We start from the raw sequence: 10,186 nt of genomic DNA on the forward strand, positions 1-10,186 counted from the left end.
ACGGAGCAGATGTTGGAGTAACTGAGATTATTGACACACTAGTCTTGCTCTACCCGGATCCGATTGAGAAGGATGGAGCTTCTATTCTTGTGGGAACAAATACTGCCAATGTGAGAAGGCTGCTGGGAGCATGCGGGAGAGAAATGGAAAGATCATTTTGAACCCCTTGTCCATTCATCCTGTGTACAGAGCTGCTTTTGAGAAGGTGCCAGTTCCTGCCAAGTAGTATGATGAACGGAAAGGAGGAACTGTGAGCTACACCCAGTCTAAACCTATCAACTTCTGTACTGGGCTTAGCTGGAGTAACGGAAATCCCTGCATTTACCGGCGTGCTCGAGGAATACAAAAGGGGATTAAACTGAGAAAATGTTGGAATGCGAAGAAGTATTTTCTACTGACAGTTCTGATTTTGATTTCTCCGATAGTACCTGCCGCACTATTAGAGCAACGGAGAACACGCCTTTCTGAGAGAAGTCTTGCCGGTTGCTTCCAGCAAAGTTCCAAGATGCTTTTCAGTACCCGCTGAAGCCACCGGAACACACGAGTGATAGATATGGGGAGACAACCTCTAGTAGTCAGGAAGGGTCAAATAGGGACATTAATAGGGTAAACACTCAATCTTCCCGATGACCGTGAGTAGAGAAACACTCAATCTTCTGAATTGTCGTGCGTAGAGGCCGAGAGCCATCAAATGCTCCAGCTATCAGTCTTTCCATCCTGAATTAATTTCTAAACCACCTTTGAAATGTCTCCAATGATAGCACATCCTTTCTAAGACAAGGGCCTCCAAACTGCTCACCATACTCACAGTAAGGCCACACCATGTACATTTTAAAGCCTCAAGATTATATTACATTCTTCCATCAATGTTTGCTAACATCTCATTTGTCTTCCTGACCACTTTCGCTAACTAAGAAATTCCCCTCAGGGAATTCAGCATGAACACTCTTAAGTACCTTTCCACTTCAGATTTTCCACTGTTCTGTAGGTTCAGAAAATAGCCTGAACTTTATTTATTTTGCCGAAGTGCGGAAGCACTGTTAATCCCTGACAGTGTGTTCTATGTGCTACTTTTTTGCCCATTCTCCTAATCTGTCCAAATCCTTTTGCAGCTTCTCTACGTCCTGCAGAGTTTCTTCATCTTCACCTATCTTCATCTAGTCCTCAAACCTGCCCGTAAAATCATCAATTCCAACATCCAAATCATAAAGATGTAAAGTAAAGGTGTCCATCCATCAATTGTATTGCATCCTGCTGTTCTATTTTATATTGTGCTGCCTCAATTGTAATTTCCTTTTTGTTTAATCTAATACGCTTATCTTGTCCAGATTTTATTTTTTATAACTTTCGAAATCATTTTTACTACCTGTATTAAACGTTTCAGCTTTACGCGAATAATTTCAAATCGTTCATGTTCGATCCTCCATCAAGGTGTAATTCATTTGTTTGTCTCTGAGAGGGTGTCTAAATCTGAAGAAATTCTGGTGGGCTTCGTAGTCGCCCAGGATTATTGCGTAAAATAACAATTAATGTTGTTATTATCATTATTATTTCGTTTGACTTCTCACAGTTTGTTGTGTTATACACATCAGGTGTTTTGACCGTCCTGTTACTGCGGTCCTTCAACGATTTTATTGTGTTCCTTGGATATCCGCGGGAAAGTGAATTTCATTTTTGTACATGGTGATATATGTATATAGATTTGCTGTGATGCAGAATTTACTTTCCGCTTTTAACTTTGAACCAGTTGGGCCGAAGGTTCTTTTCCACGCTGTATGTATTAAAACATATGCTTTGTAAAAAAAAAAAAAAAAAAAAGTGTGTCCTATTAAACCACAGAAAGGGAATATAATACAGCCCGGAATGATCAATCCGATATTCCCAAGTGCAGAGTGGCGTTAAACGCACGACACTGAGCTCCGCGGCAGATGTACAGGTATGCTTAAGAACGACGATGTAAAATGCCTTTTCATTATAGCGACCAACAACATGTCTGAATGGAACCGATGTCATTCTGTCCAACAAATAGCCATGGCTGAGACAGTGACACAGACACTCTTCACCGAATCCTCTTTCTCTTCAAACTCGGCTGCCTAAATCCGATGTAATGTGACCCATTGTACTGCTGTCTGCTGTGACTAAAACAAAACCTTTATCTTTCTTGCGTCTTTCTCATCCTCCCAACCCATGCTTTGATCGCTGCAATAAAATTAGTGATTGCATTATCAAAACACCAATTGTAAAAGACAACAGTTGTCAGGAGTGGGATTCGAACCCACGTCTCCAGGTGGAGACCAGAACACTCGCGTCTATTATTAAACGACTTTCTCGGCTTAAGTCTGGCGCCTTAGACCACTCGGCCACCCTGACAACTGTCTTCAAACCCACATGAGCAGCTGTGTTTCATAATAGAGTGAACGACTACATTGGTGAGAGAGCATACATACAAACACTCACTATATGGTGGGATTTGAAATGAAAATGGAGTGATGCCTTGTCTCAGGTTTTCCAGCATGTGAGAATTTAAAGCTCACAGCAGCACAGCGCGCTGGAACTGGTAATGCACACAGTTTAGGTCATCTGTCATAGAAAGGATGACGAGGCTTTGGAGAGTGTGCAGAAGAGATTTAACAAGATGATTCCTGAATTAGACAGTTTGGTTTTGCAATAACGAGAGCTTCAACCATCTTGTGTTGTTTTTCCCTCTGGAGCAGCAAGGCTGAGTGTGAATCTGATAGACGTCTCTTAGATTTTGGGAGGCATAGATAAAGGTAGAGCACACAGAAGCTGTCTCCATCCCAGAGCTGATATGTCTTATATCATAGGGCATACATTTCAACTAAGAGGGGAAGTTTTAAAGAAGACGTGACAACACCCTATCACTCAATGTTGGCAAGACCAAGGACAGATTGTGGTCTTGAGGAGAGGGAAAACCACAGGTCCATGAGCCATTTCTCATTGGAGGAAGTAATTTTAAATTGGTAGGTATTAGTATATCCTCTACTTTATCAGGAGACTTCAGGGATTCACCATGGCCTCAAAAACCTAGATGAACGTCTACAGATGTGTAGTAGAGAGTGGATTGTCTGCCTGCATCAGGACTTAGCACGGAAATAACATTACCTTTGAAGGAAAATCTTCAAAAGGTTAGTGGATTCGGCCCAGTCCGTCACGGGTAAAGCACTACAAAACATTCAGCACATCTGCATAACGCTGTCATCGGAAAACTGCATCCACCACCAGAGGTCCTCACCAACCAGGACATTTTCTTTTTACGCTGCTGCCATTAGGTAGAAGGTAAAAAGAGCATCAGGACTCGCACCGACAGGTGCAAGAACAGTTTACACTCACGTCCCCATCCATTGACTATTCCGACAGCCAATGATTTCACTTTAAACACTATTCTATATTGATTAGATGAGTATCCTAGGACCTCAGCAGACCAGGCAGCATCTGTCAAAAAGAATACACAGTCGACGTTACGGGCCAAGATACTTCTCCATGGGATTGTTTCTGAATAAATCGCTCACCCAAAAATCGGTGTACGATGATCTGTTGTACTGTGATAAGCAGTGTCAAAAAACACAATCTATTCTACCGTTTTCCTAATCCACACTAAGAACCTACGTTTTGTTGCAGAAATAATATCATTTGGATTAAATGTTTAACAACAAAAGATGTCAGGAGTGGGATTCGAACCCACGACCCCAGCTGGAGACCAGAACACTCGCGTTTGTCGGAAGGATTTTCATACCTTGAGTCTGGCGCCTTAGACCACTCGGCCACCCTGACTACTGTTGTGTTTGGGAACGGAATGAATCCCTGATTTGAAGGCAAAGTTATTTACGCACAAACACACATATCATCCCGCTAATCGGAAATGAACGCGAGCTTGTTACAGTTTCGCAGATTAGGCAGCTTCTTTGGGAAGTGAAGCAAAATAATTACAGATCGAAACTCGTGAGACGCGTCTCAGCAAGAATTTGGGAAGGAGGTTTGCTGGGATGAATGAGAACGCTTGGAAGACTCATTATTTTCACATGTAGTGAAGCGGGGAGGAAACGTTAATAGACCGTATTGAATCTGAAAACATTGAGTGCGAGTTGATCATGACAACGTCAACAGAAACTGATACAGTTCAATTATATCTCGCAACGCTGCTTTACAGATGGATGTTAGCAACTGAACTATAAAGCTCAATAGTCTGATGACTGTGGAAGAAAGTGAAGCTGCGATTAAGTTCACAAGAACATAAGATATCGTGCAGAAAGGCCATTCGGTCCGCTGTGTCTGTTCATCATTCTATCATGGATGAGTTATTACAGTCAGAATGTTGTTCAGGCTTGTAGGTCAATGTTTACTCTGATGGAGAGGAGACAGAAGCAGGGCGTTTTGCACTGTAGAGAGCGGCCTTTCTGAAAGATGAGACGCTTAAGAGAACGTATTTCGCTCGGGTTTGCTAATCCTGAGATAAATGCACAGAAGACATTAAAGTAAGGCAGGGACAAGGGGGCGGCCATCGCCGGAGTGGAATGCTCCTCGCGGGATGTGGAAAGGCGGGGAGACTTCCATGGTTCCTGATAACAACAGCTGCGAGAAGTACACAGAGCTGCAGCTGGTAACAATCTGCAAGGTGCAGATTCTATGAGGTGTTTGAGTTGAATCTGGATGAACCCCGGTTCATTGGGGGCCGCAGGCGGGATGGACTAAGACATATAAAGTGGTAGATACAGTCAGGGTGCAGGACACAGGAAACTGGGTGACAGTCAGGAAGGGGAAAGGGTTTAGAGAGCCAGTGCAGACTATCCCTATGGTCATCACCCTCACCAACACCTGGTTGCCGTTTGTGGTTGGATGATCTAGCAGGGGAAAGCCACAGAGGTCGGATGTCTGGCACTGTGTCTGGTTCTATGCCTCAGAAGGGAAGGGGAAGAACAGATTCCTGGATGTTATGTTGCCTCCCGGGTACCAAGGTCCGAAACAACTTGGATCAAGTCCTGAATATTCTTCAGTAGGACCGTGAGCAGCCAGCAGCTGTGGTCTATTAAGGACCAATGACATCGGTAAGAAGAGTGACGAATTTCTGCAATGGAAATTCAGAGAGCTAGGTGCTGAGGTGGAGGGCAGGATCTTCGGGGTTGTGACAGCGACACGTGACGCGTCCTAATCAGGCGATAAATGGAAATATGATACATATTAACACGTGGCTAAGGGTTTGGTGTAGGAGGGAGGCCATACGAGTTTTCGATCACTGATCTCTCTTCCATGGAAGTTAAGATCTATGGATAAAGACTTTTCGTGCGTGAACTGAAAGTGTATTAATATCCTGCCGGAAGGTTAGCGAGTGCTGCATGATTAGATTTAAACTACATTTGCACGGGGGATGGGAACCAGGGTGCCAGAACAACTGGTGAGGAGATTATGCAGACACGTTGATAAGGTATCAGACAACGTCAGGAATGCAATCGTTGAGCAAGGTACGACTAGAGTCCTGAGCTGCGCATACTTCAGTGGTAGAAGTATCGGAGAAAAGGCCAATGAACTCAGGGCTTGGATCAAAATCATGGTACTTTGCCGTTAAAGAGACTTGGTTGCAGTGGAGTTTTGTGTGACAGTTCAGTATTTCGGAGTTCCTTTGTCTCAGAAGCGATAGAGCGGGATGGGCTAAAAGAGAATGAGTAGCGTTAATAGACAGGGAAAATGTCACGGCTGTCTTCCGTCACGACAGATGCAGAATTCGACTATTGAGGCTCTATTGATGAAACTGAAAAAGAGGAAAGGTATGATCACGTTAATGGGGATAGATTACTAACCGCCCAATAGTCAGTGGTATTTAGACGGTCAAATTTGAGGATATAGCGCTGTCTGTCGCTAGGGCATTACGGTTGTTAGAGTTGGTGCTTCTGACATTCCGCACGTTGACTGTTATTTCCACACTTTTAAAGGACTAAATAGGTTAGAGTTAGTCCAATGTGTTCAAAAATTCTCTTCCCCTTCATCAGTGTGCAGACGTCCCAAGGAGAACGCGTGCAATATTTGATCTGCAATTATGAAATGACAGAGACTGTGCAAGAGAAATAAATTTGATTTATCGAACACCTTGTAGCTCCTGATCACAATGCCATTGACTTCAAGGTAAATATGGACAAAAAAAGATCGTTCTAGTCCGTGCATGGAGATTTTTCATTGCGGAAAGTTCAATTTTGACGGTATCAAAAACCGTTTAGCAAGTGTCTATTGGAGCCGGGATGTTTTCTGGTCAGTGGGACGCGTTCAGAAATGAAATTCGGAGCGTACAAAGCTCATATGGGCTGTCAGCATAAAAGGTAAAGATAACAAGAGTAAATAACCTTGGTTTTCAAGAGATATTGATTTCTTGCACCTCACTTCCGATGCGGGCAGAGACGGACGAGGAAACCGACTGTGATTTGGCTTATGTTTCCGTTAAAGACACGTTGGCATCTGTGGAAGAGTTTTGGGAGAGTTTGGCTCCATCCTGCTCTGTCATTTCTGAAACAAAGAAACTCGAAAAACTCTCGCTACCAATGGGGTTTCAGAGGTCATCCTTGGAGCAAGATCCCGGGGCAATTGCAGCACCCAATTTGTTAGAAATCAAATCCGTTTACAAGTATTTCAAAGAGGTTTCAGTGAGGGAAAGTTCTCGACTCTTCCACCACATAGAGCCTACGCCTGGGCAGCAGATCACTGTCAGGTCCGTGTCCTCCGCGGGGTTGATTATACGCGTGGAAGATGACATCCTATGACATTCAGCGACAGAGCACCTCGAGTTCCTTATCATGCACTTCGGCCTTATAAACGCGCCAACAGTTTACCAGGCATTTATAAACGACGTGCTCCTGATCATGGACTTTTATTCAAGCTGAAGAATTCTGATTTTCCCGTAACCACAATATATGTTTTCGGCTTCATCATCTCTAACGCAATCGCAAGAGGGACTCTCGTAAGTTGCAGGCAATCGGATGCTGACCATCGCCATTCACTGGTGAGCACTGCTAAGCAGTGCTAATTCCTGGAATTTGACAACTTTTATCTAACGATTATCAGAAACTTCAGTTCAGTGGCGGATCCGCTGACGGCTCTAAACAGGAGATCCATTGTCCTTTTGTTTGGACTACCGAGACAGAGACTGCGTCGCTCAAGGAGTTGTCAGGTTGTTGCTGATTTCAGCATATTTGTACACGTACTGAGTGAATAAACACTTCTCCTTCGGCTTGCACTGTTTCAAATCGACAGTCCTTTACAAACACTAATACACAAAATGAATGCAGAGAACATACAACAGTTTTATTTGAGAAGCAGCCCAATGGTGTCTATTATGGATCTTCGTCCACATATCATAATCAGAAAAAATGGGGTTCTATACAATTGATAAATGATTAAAATATTGAAATAGAACAGGAATATTCAAATTGAAACCAGTCTGGAGCAGTTACTTTTACCTCGGGACTGTGTTAGCTCATTATGTTAACAATTATTCCTTATCGCCTTCCTAAACACGAATCTCAGTGTCGACTTATAATTGCTAATCACATCCCTTGCCAAGCCGCTCGCTGATGGGCTGAAGATCAGAATGAAGTCCCACGGACGGGATCACCAGAAGTAGAGGGCAGTACGAAACTTCTAGAACTCCCAAACAGATCTTAGATACAGTGACTGATGTGACCGGTGGCATTGGTTCTCAGTTTGACTCCCTGTTAACATCAATGGATCTGGGGTTGAAAGAGTGAAGAGCTTTAAGTTCCTCGGCTTAAACATCACCGAGGATCTGACGTGGTCTGTACATACCGGCAGTGTGGCAAAAACGGTACAACAGCGCCTCTATCACCTGAGACCTCTGAAGAAGTTTGGGATGGACTCCCAAATTCTAAGAACTTTCTACAGGGACACAATGGAGAGCATCCTGACTGGCTGCGTCACTACCTGCGATGCAAACTGTACTTCGCCCAATCGCAGGACTCTGACATCCCTGTGCGTCTGTAGATATGAACGTCCGACTCTTCAGGACAATTACAAAGACAGGTGTCTAAAGAAGGTCCGAAATATCATTGGAGACCCGAGTCACCATGACCACAAACTGCTCCAGCTGCTATCATCCGGGGAACAGCATCACAGCATAAATGCCACGACCAACAGGTTCCGGGATATCGTCCACCATGCCATCAGGCGGTTTAATTCATGCTGAAGCAACTGTATTTCCATGTTATATTGACTATCCTGGTGTACATAATACTTGTTATAAATTACAAAAATTACAAGTGTTACATACCTCGTGGATATCTTGTGACTGTCTTATGATCATGATGTCATTGAGTTTCTTGTGAGCATGATGTAATGGTCTTGTGATGGTGGGGTGATGTAATTTTCTCGCCAGTGTGAGGTCACGTGATGACATGTTATCAGCAGGTATTTAACTGGAAACCTCTGTTGTTACGCTGTTGATTCGTTGTTTGGTTCGTCAGTTACTTCGTTATGCTGCGTATTCGTCTCATGACGCAGTTTCGTTTAAAGTGGAGTTTTACTTTCTATTCTAAGATCTTACTGAGGTACGGGACCCTGAAGGATTGAGTAAAGTTGGTGTCGTTCGAGGATTTAATACAGGATCGACCTTATTGATTCTCGTTCAGAAATAGTGACTTGTATCTGAGATATCTCCTGTAAGATCAGGAAGGTTTGTGCAGTGAACATTCGTCAGAATTAGGTTCCTTTAAGCTGTTTTATTTCCTCCGTCGTGAATTCTTTGGACGGGATCAGCAGTAACGTCACGTCTTCGAAGGAATCCGTTTCCAGAGAAGTCTCTCCTTATTGACCGTGTAAATCACTTGGACTTTCGAACTTGCCATGTTAAGACTGTGTTCGAATTTGCCACTTTAAGAACTGTACCAGAGTTGCCGTACAGCAGTTAACTTCCAGTTAAGATAGTCGTTTGAATACTTTTCACTATTGTTGAGCAGAGTTTAATAAATGTTTATGTTTGTTTATAAAACTTGACTCAATGATATATTCATTGTTGCTACTCATGTGACAAAATTTGGGGCTCGTCCGCCATTGTTCCGATTTTGAGCTTAAGTGCTTGTTTAGTTATCAATCTGATTTGGAAAAGGGAAATGCCTGATTCTTTTGTTTGATTGGTCTGTGGGTGATGTACAGGTTTAGGTGCCCACACGGATTTTAGTGAATGAGCACAGATTCGAGTGTCTTGGCGAATTTGGATTTGCACAAGTTTTGGGTATGCATGGGGATTCGGCATGTACGATAATTTATTAATAAATGCACTTTCAATTTTGTACTTGGTTCTTATTGTTTGTTAAAGGTCGATTTTATGAACTGTTTTAAGTTATCGTTGTTCAAGTATAATCTTACGCCTATGTCTGATTAGCAGCAAGTATGCGAGCGCAAACGGATTTGAGGCGGCCGAAGGATGAGGTGGTGTGGGTATATTTAATTCATAGAAACCTGACTAACAAATACACTCTGAACTTTGAACTTTGTTCTTGCTATTATTTCAATGTGAGCCAGCTGCTTTGTGAACTGTTGGAAATGATTCTTGCTCTGGAATAATCCTCTGTTCCTGTGGGTGTGTCAGTCGCTTTGGAGGTGCAGGCAGATTTGATGACGTGCAAAGGTTTAGGAGAATTTCGGCAACTAGGTGCGCACAGGGATTTTAGGGTTGCGTGTGGATTTCGGACCTCTCCCCGATCTGGTGGTGCTTTCGGATTTGGAGGCTGTGCGAGATTGGTGATCTATTAGAAAACACGGTTGCACAGGGATTTAGTGTTCCGTACGGATTCTGGGTGCACACGAATATGGGGGTGAGTGAGGATGTGGGGATGTGGACGGGTTTAGGTGTGTATCGGCGCATATGGGTGCACATGGATTTGTTGAATGCCAGTGGATTTGGGTTTCTTGGTTTTTGACGAATCTCAAAGTCTTTTCATTTATAAGGCCTCCAATAATAACAGCACTTTAAATTTGGATTTTGTTCTTGCTATTTCTGTAAGCTGGAGGTTGCTACTTGGTGAACTATTTGAAATATCCTCGTCTGGGATAACGACGGGGTATTGTTGGGTTCGGAATTCGCATCGATACGGTGCGCACACGGAATTGGAGTACACGTGGATTTGTGGGTGTTGGTTGGTTTGGGTTAATGACAAATAACAAGGTTGTT

General features: G+C 43.3%; 2 non-coding genes across 2 annotated transcripts; both read right to left on the minus strand.

The window, feature by feature from the left end:
• Positions 1–2,254: 2,254 nt before the first annotated feature.
• On the minus strand, positions 2,255–2,370 carry trnal-uaa (transfer RNA leucine (anticodon UAA)). The gene is made up of 2 exons: positions 2,333–2,370; positions 2,255–2,300 (listed from the first exon to the last, which is right to left on the minus strand). It is a non-coding gene; the product is annotated as a tRNA-Leu (tRNA).
• Positions 2,371–3,678: 1,308 nt separating this feature from the next.
• Positions 3,679–3,792, minus strand: trnal-caa (transfer RNA leucine (anticodon CAA)). Its single transcript has 2 exons — positions 3,755–3,792; positions 3,679–3,724 (listed from the first exon to the last, which is right to left on the minus strand). It is a non-coding gene; the product is annotated as a tRNA-Leu (tRNA).
• Positions 3,793–10,186: the final 6,394 nt, after the last annotated feature.

This window comes from Mobula birostris, chromosome 13 (assembly GCF_030028105.1).
Source record: "Mobula birostris isolate sMobBir1 chromosome 13, sMobBir1.hap1, whole genome shotgun sequence".
NCBI lineage: Eukaryota > Metazoa > Chordata > Chondrichthyes > Myliobatiformes > Myliobatidae > Mobula > Mobula birostris.